Below are 16,011 nucleotides of genomic sequence, written 5' to 3' on the forward strand. Positions count from 1 at the left end.
TTCTTCTACTCATCCTGTTCTTGCTTTATCAAACTGGAAGCTTTGGCTTCTTTTGTATCTTGCTTCTTCTGCTTTTCCAAAGCAATCTCTTCAGCTTTTTTATTAAGGGTCTCATCAATCCCTTTTTGTTTTCCAGCCTCTGATGCTTTTGCAGAAGATTTTGGTTGAGCAGACTCTGGCTTTTGTTGCACCTTTGGTTTTGGTTTTGCTTTTGAATCAGGCTACAACTTTCTCAATGAATCTTTCTCCCCCTTTTTGGCATCATCATCCTCATCATCATTTAGAAGGACTGTTGCAGGGGCACAGCCAGTTTTTTTGACCGAATGTTCCCTCATGGCCTTCATATCTGCTTGTGTTACCTTGTACCTAGCCTCAACCATATTCCAGATGAGTTCCATGTGAGTATTATGGTTGATGTCAACCAAATTCCTTTGAGCTTGGATGATATGTTGCACAGATTTCCACAGCTCATTGGCAATTTGCTGAGTGCTAGGTTGACTTTGAGAATGCTCCATCATCTGCCTCATCGTATCTTTCATCTTAGCCATTGATGATTCCATTGAAGTCATTCTATCTGTCAATTCTTTGTATCTCAATTCATCACCTAATTTAATAGTATCACCTGAATCCCTACTTGTGGTAGTTTTATTTGTTTTGATAATAGGAGAAGTCTCCAAATCATCATAAACAAATGCCCCTTTGTCTTGGTACTGGGGACTCCCAACTTCAGCAGAGGATACAATTGTAGCCTAAACAGTTGTTGCCTTCAAGGGAGTCTTAAGAATGTAACCACTTTCCAACTATAAACCAAGTGATTCAACGATTGTAGTGGCTGCTCCACTTGAATTACTACCAAGAGTTTCTTGAAACTCAGGAGGTGTAGCCTCCTCAGCTGTTTGAGGAGAAGGTTGTGGAGTGGAAAGCGACATTGCCCTGGGAGAGGAGATTTTAAGCGTACTTTCAAATGAAAGTTCTGCTTCTTGTTGTGGTGTCCATGTGCTTACAACATGATCCTTTTGTAAGGATTCATAAGGAGTGTTGGATCTGAGTTTCTTTTTTATTGTATTTTGTGTTTGAAGTTAAGATGAAAATGGATGAGTTGTGCAGCGGAATTAAAATGAAAACAAACTTTGCATACAATCAAATGAGAGTAATACTTTAATCAAACATCTTTTACACAATGAACCGAATGATTGAATTTAATTTCAACAACGATTACAAAGATAGATGTATGAATGCAAACTCCCCCTCAGCCCGAGCTCAGTAGTTTGTTCGTGCAAAGAAGACGAATGATGTAAAGAGCTAATAGAACAGTACAAAGTACTGAACTATTTATAGGCACTTGCAAACTACTGAGCATCTTTGCTGACGTCACCATGAAAGTGACATCTAACCTCCTAACAAACTCTAACCTCTGATCTATACAGACACTGCTTGTGTTAACTACTGCTAATACATTCTATTACAAAACAGACTTTAGAACAGCTGCTGCAACCTTCTACTGCTGTGAACCCAGCAGCACTTGTCCGGATCAGCAGTGCTTGACTCAAGGCAGTAGATTGAATCAACAGTACTTTAGTCTTCCATCAGATCTTTTGTTGAGCAGCAATTATGGGTCAGCAGTTTAGCAAGATCAGTAGATAGGAGGTCATCAGTAGTTGTAATCACTTTCAAGGGGAGAGATTTGTATATCAGCATCTGCTTATCCAGAATCCACTGTTCTGATCCAGTTTTGGCTTTAATTATCTGTTCCTCTGATAGGGTTCAATCCCAACAATCTCCCCCTGGAACAGAAAATGCCAAAACCCTTCATTATTTGTGGATATTTTATTGCCTCATTAACAGCTCCCTTATCTGACCTTTAAATTGTAAATCAAAGTCAAGGGCATCTGTATCTTCATCATCCCTGCTAAGTGGAAGATCAAGGAGATCCTGCAAATCTTCAAGACTCAGGCCAAGAGCTTGTTCCCTTGATATTTTCTCCACTTCTCCACCAGACCTGAGCAAAGTCAATACGCAGGTCTGTTTGTCAGTTGCCCACTTTTGTATTTTTGAGCCTGGTGGGTTTCTTGGGAGATGTTTATTTGCAAAAGTATTTGGTGAGGCTGGCCTGTTCATCACTGGCTGAGCAGTGGCAGCAGAGTTTTCCTGTTCAAGTTCTTCTTTTAACGTTCTTAACAAGCCTTCTTTTAAAAAAGCATTTCCAGCAAGAATTTCTTGAACAGTTTCAGCTCCTAACTGGCTTTGTGTCCTTCTTTTGTAGATGGCCTTACCAGCTGGAGCAGTGGCTCTCCTGATTTGCAGCTTTGATGGTCCTTTTGAGACCGCTGCTTCAGGGTAGTCAGGTTTTTGAGGAATTTTTGGATCTTTCTTTCTTAATTCCTCCAGCCTTTTGTAGGTTGTCCTGACCAAATCTTCTTTCCATCTAGCAACTTGTCTTTTGGTGCCAAATTCAGCAACAACCAGTTCTTCTTTCATTCTCTTTAGTTCCAACTGCTTTTCTGGTACATTCCTTTTGAACTTTGCCCAATCAGGAGGAGTGTGAGTGACTTTCCTTTTTATCATATCTTGAATTCTGGCTGCTTCAGCTTCAAGCTCTGGAACAGTCCACTCTCTGTACATGTGTCTCTCTCCTTTGTATTTCTTGTAAAACATAATGCTTTCAATGTAGTCTTTCTTCAAAGTTTCAGCTGCTCTTTCTGAAATTTGTTGACTGACATTCTTTGCAAAACGTTCTAGGGAACTGACTTCTGTGAGCAGATATTGGTAGTATCTTGATACTTCTTTGTCAGATTTCCCTTGTGTGTTTCTTTTCGAGATATCCTCTGGTTGCTTGGCCTTTATCTTCAAATATTCTTCAATGTTTTTGGGCCATGGATATCCTTTGATTGAAGGAAAACTCCTTTTGGCAGGGTCATCCTCAGTATAAAAGGATTTTATTTCTTCTCTAACTGCTTCCAGTTCAAGAGGAAATTGAACACCTGCAGGAGGTAAGAGCTTGTGCATTGGAATAGAAGAGAGTGGAACTGGTTTTGGTATATTGACAAGAGCTAAAGGTTTTGAAGATGTTGAGGATGGTGAAGTGACATCATCTTTAGGAATTCGCCTTCTCCTCTTTATTTGAGTAGGGACTGATGATGTTTTGGATGGAAAGGTGGTTGTAGTGGCAGTGGTTTGTGATAGACTAACAGTTGTTGAAACAACTGGTGTTCCAACTACTGTTATCTTTACAGCAGAAGTTATAACAACTGCTGTCTTCTGCCTTTTGACAGGAGGTGATTGTGATTTTGGTGGTGATTGATGTGTGTAAAATGCAACATATAAATTACATCAAATGAGGCATAAACCAACCCTTTTTAAGTACTAATGTTGGAAAAAGTGTGCTTTTGTCTTCCTTTTGTATTTTCAGGGTTAAAAGAGCTTAAATGAACAAAAGAAGCAAAAATGCAGCCAAATCCAACATAAATACAAAGAAAAGGAAGAAACGTGGCATGCCCGACTCCTCGACAGCATCTCCCAAAGCAAAAACAAGAAGAAAGCTGAGCATGGGGCTGTGCCCAGCTAAGCACGGGGCTGTGCCCAGCGAGCACGGGGCGTGTCCAGCTCAACACGGGGCCGTGCTCAGCGAGCACGGGGCAGTGTCCAGGATGGTCAGCCCTGGCAGAAAAGACAAAGTGATAGAAGCTTCTATTGCCCACCACGGGGCCGTGCCCAGCGGGCACGGGGGCGTGGTCAGAGTGCTGCAGGTGCATTTATTGTAATTGCGAATTACAATTAATGAAGAGAGAGAGTGTCAGACGGGCACGGGGCCGTGTCCAGTGGACACGGGGCCGTGCCCAGGCTTCTGTTCAGCCTATAAATAGGAGTGCTTGGAGCCATTTCAACTCATCCCTTGACACACCACCTCTCTCACACTTCATCCACCACCCACCACCACCATAACACTATCATCCACCACCATCATCTATTGTCCATCGTAGAGTGTGTGAGTCGTCTCGGGATCCAAGATTGATCGTAAGAGTTCTTGACAATCAAGGCCATGTTTGCCTAAGTCTCTTACATCACTTGGTGAAGACAAGTGTTTAGTATAATACTTTTTATTTTTAATCTTTTGCACTTTTTATTTGGTTTGTATTAATGACTTTAATAATTAGTTACTTATGTTGAAGGTGATCTTTCCTTATCGTTTGTCCGTGGTGTCTTGGCATTATTTTACTGTCTATATAAAATAAAAGATTTTCACCATTCATATCTCCACGGTCTATATGGAGGTATGTTGGCTACCTGGTCGGGGGTTAAGGGAACGGTTTGGTAAGGGTCTTGCCCTTGTTCAGCGTTTAGAGGTCCTGCAAGGGACCTGGGTCAAATTTAGTAGGATCTCCTTCAATGCCCATAGGTATTGGATGGCGGGGATCCAAACTCTTTGACCCCCTCATAAGTTAACTACAATTAATACTATAACCCGGCTATTTAGGACTGTATCCCTGCTGACTCAGACTACTTAGCCGAGGGTAACGTCACCGCCAAAAGCGGGGCCTACCACAATTTGCATTAATAACTTAATTCATTATCTTCCAATAATCCAACCCTTTAGGATTGTATCCTTGCTGACTCAAACTACTGGGTTGAGGGTAAGAGGGGCCTACTACAATAACTAAGATAATCTCTTAAACAAGTGCAAAAGTGCGAAAATAATCAAAGGTTATACTAATACACGAGTCGGATCCAAGTGATTCATCTTGTCTATCTGTTTTTATTTTTATTTTATTTTTCAGCATTTAGTTAGTTTTTATTTTTCTTAGTTTAAAAATCTTTTCTAACTTTTTGATTTGATTAGACGTTGAGGATAAACCGGTACTAAAAGCTCTTGTTTCCTTGGACGACCTCGGTATCTTACCAACACTATACTACGTCCACCATGGGTGCACTTGCCCATATGTGTGTTTAGTGTTAGTAAATATCGTGTTTTATAAATTTAAAACTTGGCTAAAAGTGTAAAAAGGGCTTAAAATATACATCAAAAATATATCGCACTTAACACGCATCAGTGATGGAGGTAAAGCATTGGATGTAGTGTGTGTTGAAGTGGGAACATATGTTGAAACTACTGAAGTACCAACAGCAGCTGATACACCAGGAGTTACAACAGCTGTTTTAGGTGGTGGTTTTTGAGCAGACTTTGAACGTCTGACCGGAATGGATTTGGGTAGCCTTACTTTTCTAGTAGGCTTCTTCTTTTCATCAATGAGATTTTCATCATCTCTTGACCCGAAGTACCCTGATCCGGATAATCCACCCTGGTTTTCTTTTTGGCCTCTTTATCCCTTTTTACACATGCAAGTGCTTCTGCAAGTGCATTTGTGGTCACATCAATTTTCTTACTCCCATCTGGCAAAGGAATCTGTTTGGTCATATTGGAATTTTCTGGTGCGAGGTAGAGGCCATCTGTTATTCCTTTCCTTCTCCATTCCTGAATTTTCTCCCCCTTTTTGGCATTATCTTCGGGTAGTTGATCAATGAAGAACACTGGTGGAGGAGCAGTGCCAGTGGAGTGCAAGATCTGAGTTTTGAGAGCCTTTAGATCAGCCTGAGTGTCTTTGTACCTAGACTCCATAGCATTTCTCAATGTTGAACATGTTTTTCATGTTGCTGATCTGCTATTTGTGCTTGATGATGGAGAAAAGGTTGAAATAGATTCCAGAGCTCATTTGTAGCAGGTGCCTGTTGGAGAGCAGGTGCTTGAGGTGGAACAGCAGTGGATTGTACCTTTTGTACTTGTAACAACTGTTGTAGCATATCTTTGAGTTCTGCAACAGAGTTATCAAGTTTTTCAACACGAGCCGTCAATTTCTGGTACTTTAAACCATCACCCAATTTAATGGGATCATCTGATTTCCCACTAACAGTGGTTTTATCAGTGGTAGAAGTAGGGAGTTTACTCCAAACCTTAACCACTGATGCCCCATTTTCTTGGTACTGGGGTCTTCTTCCTTCAACACTTGACAACCTTTTGATGTTGCCAGTAGGATAAATAAATCAACTGGTGGTTGGTAGAGGTGCTATAAAAGGAATTGCCTCCAAGGAAGTCTTATTGATGTAACCACTGTCCAACTGTAAACCTGTAGGTTCAACAGTTGTAGTGGCTGCTTCACTTGGATTACCACAAAGAGTTACTTGTAACTCAATGGGTGTAACCTCCTCAGGTTGTGTTGGTGGGTTAGCAATGAATGATACAGCAGGCTCAGTCATTTGTTGAGGTATATTCTCATTGACAGGTGATTGAGAAGGACTGAGTAATGCCTGGTTCAAATCAATTGCATCCAACAGTAGTTGTGTTTTTGGTGGAATTGTGGATGTGATGGTGGGTTTAGAAAGCGGATTTGCTCCGGGCATTGAGCTGTAGATGATGGAGACGAATGTATCCAGAGCATCATGATGTGGTGGCCCTTTGTGTACAACCTGTTCTTTTTGTGAAGAAGCAGGAGGAGTTAGGGTTATGGGTTGAGATATTTGTACCAACTGCTGTGAGGAAGAAGCAGTAGTGGTTTCTTGTGACATTTGTGTTGTCACAGGCATTAACTCTGGTATCTCATCCTCCAGAGTTGCCGTTTTGATTGGTTTGGGGGGTTTTTGATTTTTCTTTTTGTAAAGCTTTTTGGGTTTTGTAGGTGTGGGTTTCAAAACAGTTGGTCTGCTGCTTTGATCACCTAGAGCAGTAGGCTCAGCAGCAGATACCTGAGGAGCAGTGGTTGCTGCTAAATTCTGCTCAGGTACCCCTGCTTGTGTTTTGCAAGGTGCTAACATTCGCGAAAAAGTTTCAGATGTTAGGCAGTTTATTGCAGTTATTTCACCTTGGTTTATTAAAGATAAATCATCCTTACTGAATTTCTTTTCAAAATAGTAGCTTAAAAACCTTGGGAATAGTAAGAATGATTTGCTTTCAACATTATTAACCAAATCTTTAAAGATTTCCCGAGAATAATAATTTTCTTCTTGAAGAATTGCATATCCCAGATTTTGAATCTTTATAGGGATCTCATTAAAAGAAGTGGTTTTGTTTGAAACACATAGGAGGAGGGTATGAAATAGAAATCTTGGTGCAGGAGGAAAATAACCTTTTTCTAAGGTTAGTTTCTTCATCATTGTGGCTTCATACCCTCTTTCAATGAAGTCAATGTGCAACTCGTTTTTAGTGAAGGAAGTTTTACCTGCCTGGTCATCAAGTTGAAAGACTTCGGAGATGGATTGTGGTGTAATGTGGACAGCTTTACCTTTTATGGAAGATTGGATTGCAGTTGCAATGTCTCCTTGTTTTTCAAGGGTTGTATTCTTCCAAAATTCCCTTTGGGTCACCAAGTAGATGGGTGCGTCGGCGATGAGCAAAGTTTTGTACTTTGATTTTGCCATGATGGTGATAATGGAATCGAAAACATCTGTGGTTCCTGGTTTTGTGAGAAGACCCAGGAGATTGTGAGATTTTTTGAATGGAATTTCAGTGGTAGTTGCCTTTGAGAGGCTGTTTTCGCTGATTTCGATGTGGGTTTTGCAGAGAGCTTCGATTTTGTCATTTTTGAAACGAAACGATCGAAGAAATTTGTGAGAAATGAGAAGAAAAACTGCTTTGAGAAGAGAATTTTTAAGAATTCAATTCGACAGTAAAACCCTGTTTTGATGGTGAGTGGGGATGTTATAGGAAAGAGAATGAATGCTGACGTGGCAGCCGTTACAAAAGGTCTGACTGCTATGTACTGCCCACGTGACAACCACTGGTGAAAATGAAGGACAGTACTTTTGGTGAAAGCAACTGATGAAAGCAGTGGATGATTTTCACTATCAGTGGATAACATATCAGTGGATAAGACACAGCTTTTGAACAACAGTGGTTATCAAGGAATGAGAGAACAGAGGTTGCCTTTCAGCAGTGGCAGACTTTTTGAAGTAGAGCAGACTTTTGAACAATCAGTGGTTATGGCAGACTTTTAAGGATATTAATGAAATTTTCATTTTTAAGCTATTTTAAGGATGGATTTTTGATTTTCTGAAAACATTTTGTTGCTTTTATTCATAGAAAAACAAGATGTTGCTTGTTATTCCATGTTTAGCATCCCAATCCTAGAGACCAAGCTTTCAAAAGTGGCTGTATCAAGTGCTTTTGTGAGCACATCTGCCAGCTGGTCTTTAGTTGGGACATGATGCAGAGAAATCAAACCTTTTTCATAGCAATCCCTCACAAAGTGATGTCTGATGTCGATGTGCTTTGTGGTAGAATGGGAAACTGGATTTTTGATGATATTTTCTGCTGCCTGGCTGTCCAACATGAGTGGTGTCTTTAAGGCAGTGATACCAAAATCCAGTAACTGATTTTGAAGCCACAGGAGTTGGGCTGTACAGCTTGCAGCAGCAATGTATTCAGCCTCAGCAGTGGATGTTGAAACTGCTGCTTGCTTTTTGCTTTGCCAAGATACTAAGCAATCACCTAGAAACTGGCACCCTCCTGAAGTGGACTTCCTTGTGGTGTGACATCCAGCAAAGTCACTGTCTGAAAAACCTGACAGCTTGATATTTCCATTAGCTGGATACTAGATACCAAGTGTGGGAGCACCTTTTATGTATCTGAGAACCCTTTTTACAGCAATGAGATTTGATTTTCTGGGAGCTGATTGACTTCTTGCACAGACACATGTTGCAAACATGATGTCTGGTCTAGATGCAATTAGGTACAATAAGGACCCAATCATGCTTCTATAGAGTGTTTGGTCAATCAGCTCATCCTTTTCATCAGACATGACCAGCTTATTTGTGGCCATGGGTGTGCTGCATGGTTTACAATCATTCATATCAAATTTGGTTAAAAGGTCTTTAGCATATTTGCTTTGATGAATGAAAGTTCCGTTTTGCAATTGCTGTACTTGGAGACCAAGAAAGCATTGCAGCTCACCCATTGCACTCATTTCAAACTCAGCTGTCATGAGTTCTCTAAACTCTTCACACATTTTGGTACATGTGCTTCCAAAAATAATGTCATCCACATAAATTTGGACAATCATTAAATCTTTCCCTGTCCATTTAAGAAACAGTGTTTTATCAATGGTACCTCTTTTGAAACCATTTGAGAGTAGAAAGTTGGAAAGAGTTTCATACCAGGCTCTAGGTACTTGTTTCAGGCCATACAAGGCTTTGTTTAGCCTGTAGACATGATCAGGATAAAATGGATCCTCAAAGCCTGGAGGTTGACATACATATACCTCTTCTTGCAATGTACCATAGAGGAAAGCACTTTTGATATCCATCTGAAACACCTTCATGTTGTGGTTGACAGCAAAGGCCAGGAACAGTCTGATAGCTTCCAATCTTGCAACAGGGGCGAATGTTTCATCATAATCAATCCCCTCTTCCTGTCTGTAACCTTGAACCACAAGCCTGGCTTTGTTCTTGACAACAATGCCCCTTTCATCTGTTTTGTTCTTGAAGACCCACTTTGTGCCAATGGGACTAACCTCTTTTGGTAGTGGTACAAGCTCCCATACTTGTTGTCTCTTAAACTGTTGGAGCTCCTCTTGCATGGCTTCTACCCAGCTGTTGTCTTTTAGTGCCTCTTGGTACTTGACTGGCTGATGAAGTGATAGAAAACCAGCAAAAAGACAAATGTTTTGGGTTTGGCTTCTTGTGAGCACCCCTTCATTGATGTTGCCAATGATTTGATCAGGTGGATGAGATCTCAAGAAGATTAAATCTTCTTGGTATGGTATGATGGCATTTGTTGGTGAAGGCTGCAAATGTGTATCATCTGAGCTAACCACTGCTGATGACTTTGATGACCCAGCAGTGGCTTCAAAAGGTGGTGGAATGGGTGGTAATGGAGTGGACCACTGCTGACTTTTATCCACTGTTTGAGGACTTTTGTCAGCAGTAGTTGAGGATGTGGAAGCAGTGGGAAATGGGCTACTTTGGTCAACAACTGTTGAGGTAGCAGTGGTTGAGCTTTGGCAGCTGTTTTGAACAACTGGTGCTTTTCCCTTTGTGGCAGACCTTTGAGGGATGATGACTTCATACCCATAGTCTGGTGTTGTATCCTCTGATGGACCTGCACTGTTAGTCTTGACAGTAGTATTTTCAAAAGTGAATTTTTCAAGATCAAACAGTTCAGCAGGATTTGCTGGGATTTTCATTGATGAAAGTTCATTGAAGTTTACATCCAAAGTCTCCTCCACTACCTTGGTCCGTGCATTGAACACTTTGTAGGCCTTGGCAGTGGTTGAGTATCCCAGAAAATAACCACAATCAATTTTGGCTGCAAATTTTGAAATGGAATCTTTTAAGTTCAAAATAAAGCATGGGCAGCCAAACACCTTGAAGTATGAGATCAGTGGTTTGATTTTATACAGAATTTCATAGGCAGTCTTTTTGTGCCTGGGGTTTATTAGAACTCTGTTCTGGACATAGCAAGCAGTGTTTACTGCCTCTGCCTGTTGGTGCATATTTGTGACAACAGCTTAGATTTGGTCTTTGGATATCTTGTAATTAGTTAAACGATAAATAGTTAGCGGGTTTAGCTTTGTAATAGTTAGTTGTAATGTTTGGGCTAACTAAACCCAAAGAATTGGGTGATGGGGGGCGAATTGGGCCTGTCCAATTCGCAGCCCATGATGTTTGACCAAGTCCAATTAGTAAACCTTGTGTTATATAAACAAGGTTAGGCTTTAGGGTTTAGGTTAATCAGTTAATCAGCCAAAACAATATTTGAGAGAGTAATTTCGTGAGAGTGCTTAAGGCTTGGACGAAATTGTGTTGGTTAGGGTTTAGATTGATTGTAATACAAAAGTTTGATAATCAATAGAAACCCGGTTTGATTGGAATTGCTGTTTCTGTTTTCTACACGTTTTCTGTCACACCCCCAAAATCCACCCGCGGAGTACCACCGCTTAGAGGCGTGACATGACCAGGATCAAGCCATCAATCATATCAAACATAGCATTTAATAATAAAAGTAATTAATGTAATTCATCATGACATGGTTGATGTTTCAGAACCCAACATTGTTTAAGTAGCGGAAGCATAGTAATGTAAACTCGAAATAGTTATAAGTTCAAATATCGTCCAGGATCCGTATCCCACAACGACCCGCTCCTCCCTGTGCAAGCTCCATAATGTACCTATGGTCCTGCAAGGCATGCAGCAAATAATCAACATCTAGTTGAGCGAGTTCACAGAAAGTAAGTGCGTAACAGTAATGCGTAAGTTCATCAAGTGGGGGTTTCCCATGTATATACTACTGGTGAGGGATTCTCACGTTTATCCTTTATAATGGGGGCTTCCCATTATGGTACTTACTAGACTAGTACAACCATGTGTTCTTCTTAAACCGAGAACAGGAATACGTACTGGGTCACATAGGCTTTACGTGACGTGCCCTTCCCCGAGGACAGTGGTACGCGTGGGGGGCTACGTAGGCTTTACGCAGCGTGTCCTTCCGACCCGGAAGACAGTAGAAGGTATTGGGTTACGTAGGCTTTACGTAACGTGTCCTCCCGACCCGGGAGACAAATGGCAATTACTTGGGTTACGTAGGCTTTACGTAACGTGTCCTGACTATCCTGAGGACGATGGTCTATAGTCTAGCGAATGCGTAAGTACGAGTAATCATTCCATAACAACATTTCCAACCCAATTCCCAACCCGGGAATCCCATGCCTTGGCTGTGTGAACTCACCTTGGTTTGCTCGGCAGATACACAAAGAGTACGGGTAGCAAGTAAATGGTCAACCACGTCCTATCACGGTTTTTGTACAAGTCAGGTTTTGACTTCACGTAATGCACGTATAAAACATACAAGTTAACATGTTTCGAGCACTTATAGAACATGGTAACACTTAGCAGTCAAGAGCATAACTTGTGCGTTCTAATCTTGGCCCAACATAACCCGGCCCAATTTATATACCACATATTAAACTTGTGCGATCCAATGTCTAAGCCCGAAAGACAATCAGCCCAAATAACATATCGGCCCAATAAAAGTCCAATGGTATACACGGCCCAAATACATAACGCATGACAGTCAATTGCATAAGTCCAAAATGTTTGGCCCAGAATGATTAGGCCCGTGACAGTGTAGGCCCAAAACAGTGTACGTGCATAACTGGTCTCGAGTCGCAACAGGGGGTTACGAGTCGCAACAGCTGGTTACGAGTCGCAACAGGTGGTCTCGGCTCGTCATGGTCCGGTTACGAGTCGCAACAAGACTCGCAACCATGGTTTTGGCTCGTGCTGCTGGGTGTGAGGTTCCGAGTCGCAACGATCACCGGTCTCGACTCGCAACCGTGTGGTTAGTCAACGCAACAAACTTCCTGATTTCATGCAGAATTCTTTCAATCCGTTTCAAGGTTTCCAAACATAACCAAATCAATTAACATGAAATCAGTTACAAGACATGCTAAATCTCGATCAAACAAGACAACTTATTCAAAAATCCATATGAACCCTAATCAACATTCATGAACACTAATCTATTCCATGCCATTTAATTGAACCAACCCTAGAACTTTACACATAACATACGGGTTCAATTCATATCACAACCGATTGTTTATTTACCCGGTAATATCACAAGATCATCGTTTAAGCAAACAAGATAGCAAGAATATCAACCACGATCAAACATCACCAACTCGCATACACGACATAGCAATATCAATTCGGTTTTAGCTTAACATCATGCAATAATATATACAAGAACAACACATATTCAATCCTAGTCGGTTGATCTAAGCATGGAACATGTAAATCACAGTGTACATCATACAATCAAATACCAAACAAACACCAAAACACTAACCGGATGAAGATAGAGGATCGATCCGGTTCACAAGCTTCAAAGGGTGTGTGTGTGCCGTCGGGTTCCAAGCAACAAGAGAGAGAGCAAAAGTTGTCTAGGGTTTTATGTGTTTTCTTGTGTTTAGTGACAAATGAGAGAACAAAACCCCTTACGGGTGTTTTACTTGCTAAGGAGAAGTGGGCCGAACCCACTAATGGGTTGCCCATGTTCCGAGTACAAGAGGTGCGGCCCAATTTGGGCTTGTGCGGTCGGATGGTGTTGTGTGGTTCGGATTGGGCTTGATTAATACACACATAATAAACACACATATTAAACATAGCACATATCAAATAATCATTCGCTTAGTAAGTCAAGTTCATATAGTCATAACATGTTCATAAACGTTACACAAAGATAGGTCTAAAGTTCGAGTTGTCACATTATCCCCAACTAATTGGAAATTTCGTCCCGAAATTTGGTATGCACTCACTGAGGAAGCTAGGTAAGTTATAACGTTCACTGGTTTTCCTGGGGTGTCACATCCTCCCCCCGTTGATCTGGAATTTCGTCCCGAAATTCCGAAGTAGTAGCTTCAGTCTCAGTAGTGGTTGCATTGGTTCCGAATAACTGGGGGTACTTTTCTGTCATCCTGTCTTCGCGTTCCCAGGTGTACTCTGGGCCACGTTTGGAGTTCCAACGTACTCGAACAAGAGGGATTCTCTTGTGTTTGAGGACCTTCACATCCCGGTCCGTGATTTCTAGTGGTTCCTCGACGAACTGCAACCGCTCGTCGATAGTGAGTTCCTTAAAAGGAATGATGAGGGTTTCATCTGATAGGTAACTTCTTTAGGTTCGGCACATGAAAGACATTGTGAACTGCCCCGAGTTCAGCTGGTAGGTTTAGCTTGTATGCTACTTTGCCAATCTTTTCTATGATTTCGAATGGTCCGACGTACCGCGGATTTAGTTTGCCCCGTTTGCCAAAACGTACCACACCCTTCCAGGGTGAGACTTTAAGTAAAACCCGGTCCCCGACCTGAAATTCCAATGGCTTTCTACGCTTGTCCGCGTAGGCTTTCTGACGGTCGCGTGCTGCCGCCATGCGTTGTCGTATCTGTGCAATCTTTTCTGTGGCGTCCACTACTATCTCTGGACCCGTAATCTGACTATCCCCCACCTCTGCCCAACAGAGAGGTGACCGACATTTACGTCCGTACAATGCCTCGAATGGAGCGGCTTGTATGCTGGTGTGATAACTGTTATTGTAAGAAAACTCCACCAAAGGGAGATGCTTTTCCCAGCCGTTGCCGAAATCTATGACGCATGCCCGAAGCATGTCTTCTAGAGTTTGGATTGTTCGCTCCGACTGCCCATCCGTCTGAGGATGATATGCTGTGCTCATGTCTAATCGTGAGCCGAAAGATTTATGCATTGCTTGCCATAGCTCTGACGTGAATCGTGCATCGCGATCCGAAATGATGGATGTGGGCACCCCGTGCCTCGAAACAACTTCTTTAAGATAAACGTCTGCTAGAGTGGAGAACTTATCTGTTTCTTTTATAGGTAGGAAGTGTGCAGACTTGGTGAGTCGATCCACGATCACCCATATGGTATCATTCCCACGCTGGGATCTAGGTAGGCCTGTAACGAAATCCATGGAAATTTCTTCCCATTTCCACTGAGGTATCTTTGGCTGTTGAAGTAGGCCCGCTGGTTTCTGGTATTCAACCTTGACTCTCGCACAGGTCAAGCATTTTCCAACGTATGTAGCGATGTGGGCCTTCATGCTAGGCCACCAATAAGTAGTTTTGATGTCGTGGTACATTTTGTCCGACCCTGGATGTACCGAGTAGCGAGACTTGTGAGCTTCGTCCATTACAAGTCCGCGTAGTCCGCCATAAAGTGGGACCCAAATACGCCCCGTTACATAGTAAGCGCCATCTGCCTTCTGTTCTAATCGTTGTCGTGAGCCGCGTAGGGCTTCAGCCTTAACGTTTTCGGGTTTCAGTGCTTCTATCTGAGCAGCTCGTATCTGAGCAGGAAGACTAGACTGAATGGTAAGCTGGAGCACTCACACGCGCTTCGGTAAGGTGTCCTTTCGACTAAGAGCGTCAGCCACAACATTGGCTTTGCCTGGATGGTACTTGATAGCGCATTCGTAATCGTTAAGCAACTCGACCCATCGTCGTTGACGCATATTCAACTCCTTTTGCTTGAAAATATGCTCGAGACTCCTGTGATCGGTGTAAATCGTGCACTTGGTACCGTACAGGTAGTGTCGCCATATTTTAAGCGCGAAAACAACAGCTCCCAGCTCTAAATCGTGCGTCGTGTAATTCTGTTCATGAATCTTTAGTTGACGAGAGGCGTAGGCAATAACTTTATCCCGCTGCATCAATACGCAACCCAGACCCTGTATCGATGCGTCACAGTATACTACAAAATCGTCCGTGCCCTCTGGCAATGAGAGGATAGGTGCACTGCAAAGTCTATCCTTTAAGTACTGAAAAGCAGACTCCTGGGGCTCTCCCCAGCGATAAACGACACCCTTCTGTGTCAGTAGCGTAAGCGGCTGAGCAATCTTTGAAAAGTCTTTGATGAACCGCCGATAATAACCTGCCAAACCCAAGAATTGGCGTATTTCTGTCGGTGTACGCGGTGCAGGCCAGTTTCTGATCGAATCTACCTTGGATGGATCGACATGGATCCTATCCCTGTTCACCACATGGCCTAAGAAGTGGACTTCACGAAGCCAGAAGTCGCATTTAGAAAGCTTGGCGTACAGCTGTTCCTTCCGAAGGAGTTCCAAAATAAGACGAAGATGCTGCTCATGTTCCTCCTGACTCTTGGAGTAGATCAGGATGTCGTCGATGAATACTATGACGAACTTGTCAAGATAAGGTTTGCACACCCTGTTCATAAGATCCATAAATACGGCAGGCGCGTTCGTTAACCCGAACGGCATGACAAGAAACTCGTAGTGGCCGTATCGAGTTCTGAAGGCTGTCTTGGAGACGTCCTCATCCCGGACTCTCAGCTGATGGTATCCTGACCTCAAGTCTATCTTGGAATAGTAACTCGACCCTTGCAACTGGTCGAATAAGTCATCTATGCGTGGAAGAGGATAACGGTTCTTCACCGTCACCTTGTTCAGTTCCCTGTAGTCTATGCACATTCTGAACGTACCGTCCTTCTTTCTT

This window comes from Helianthus annuus, chromosome 13 (genome assembly GCF_002127325.2).
Source record: "Helianthus annuus cultivar XRQ/B chromosome 13, HanXRQr2.0-SUNRISE, whole genome shotgun sequence".
Taxonomy (NCBI): Eukaryota; Viridiplantae; Streptophyta; class Magnoliopsida; order Asterales; family Asteraceae; genus Helianthus; species Helianthus annuus.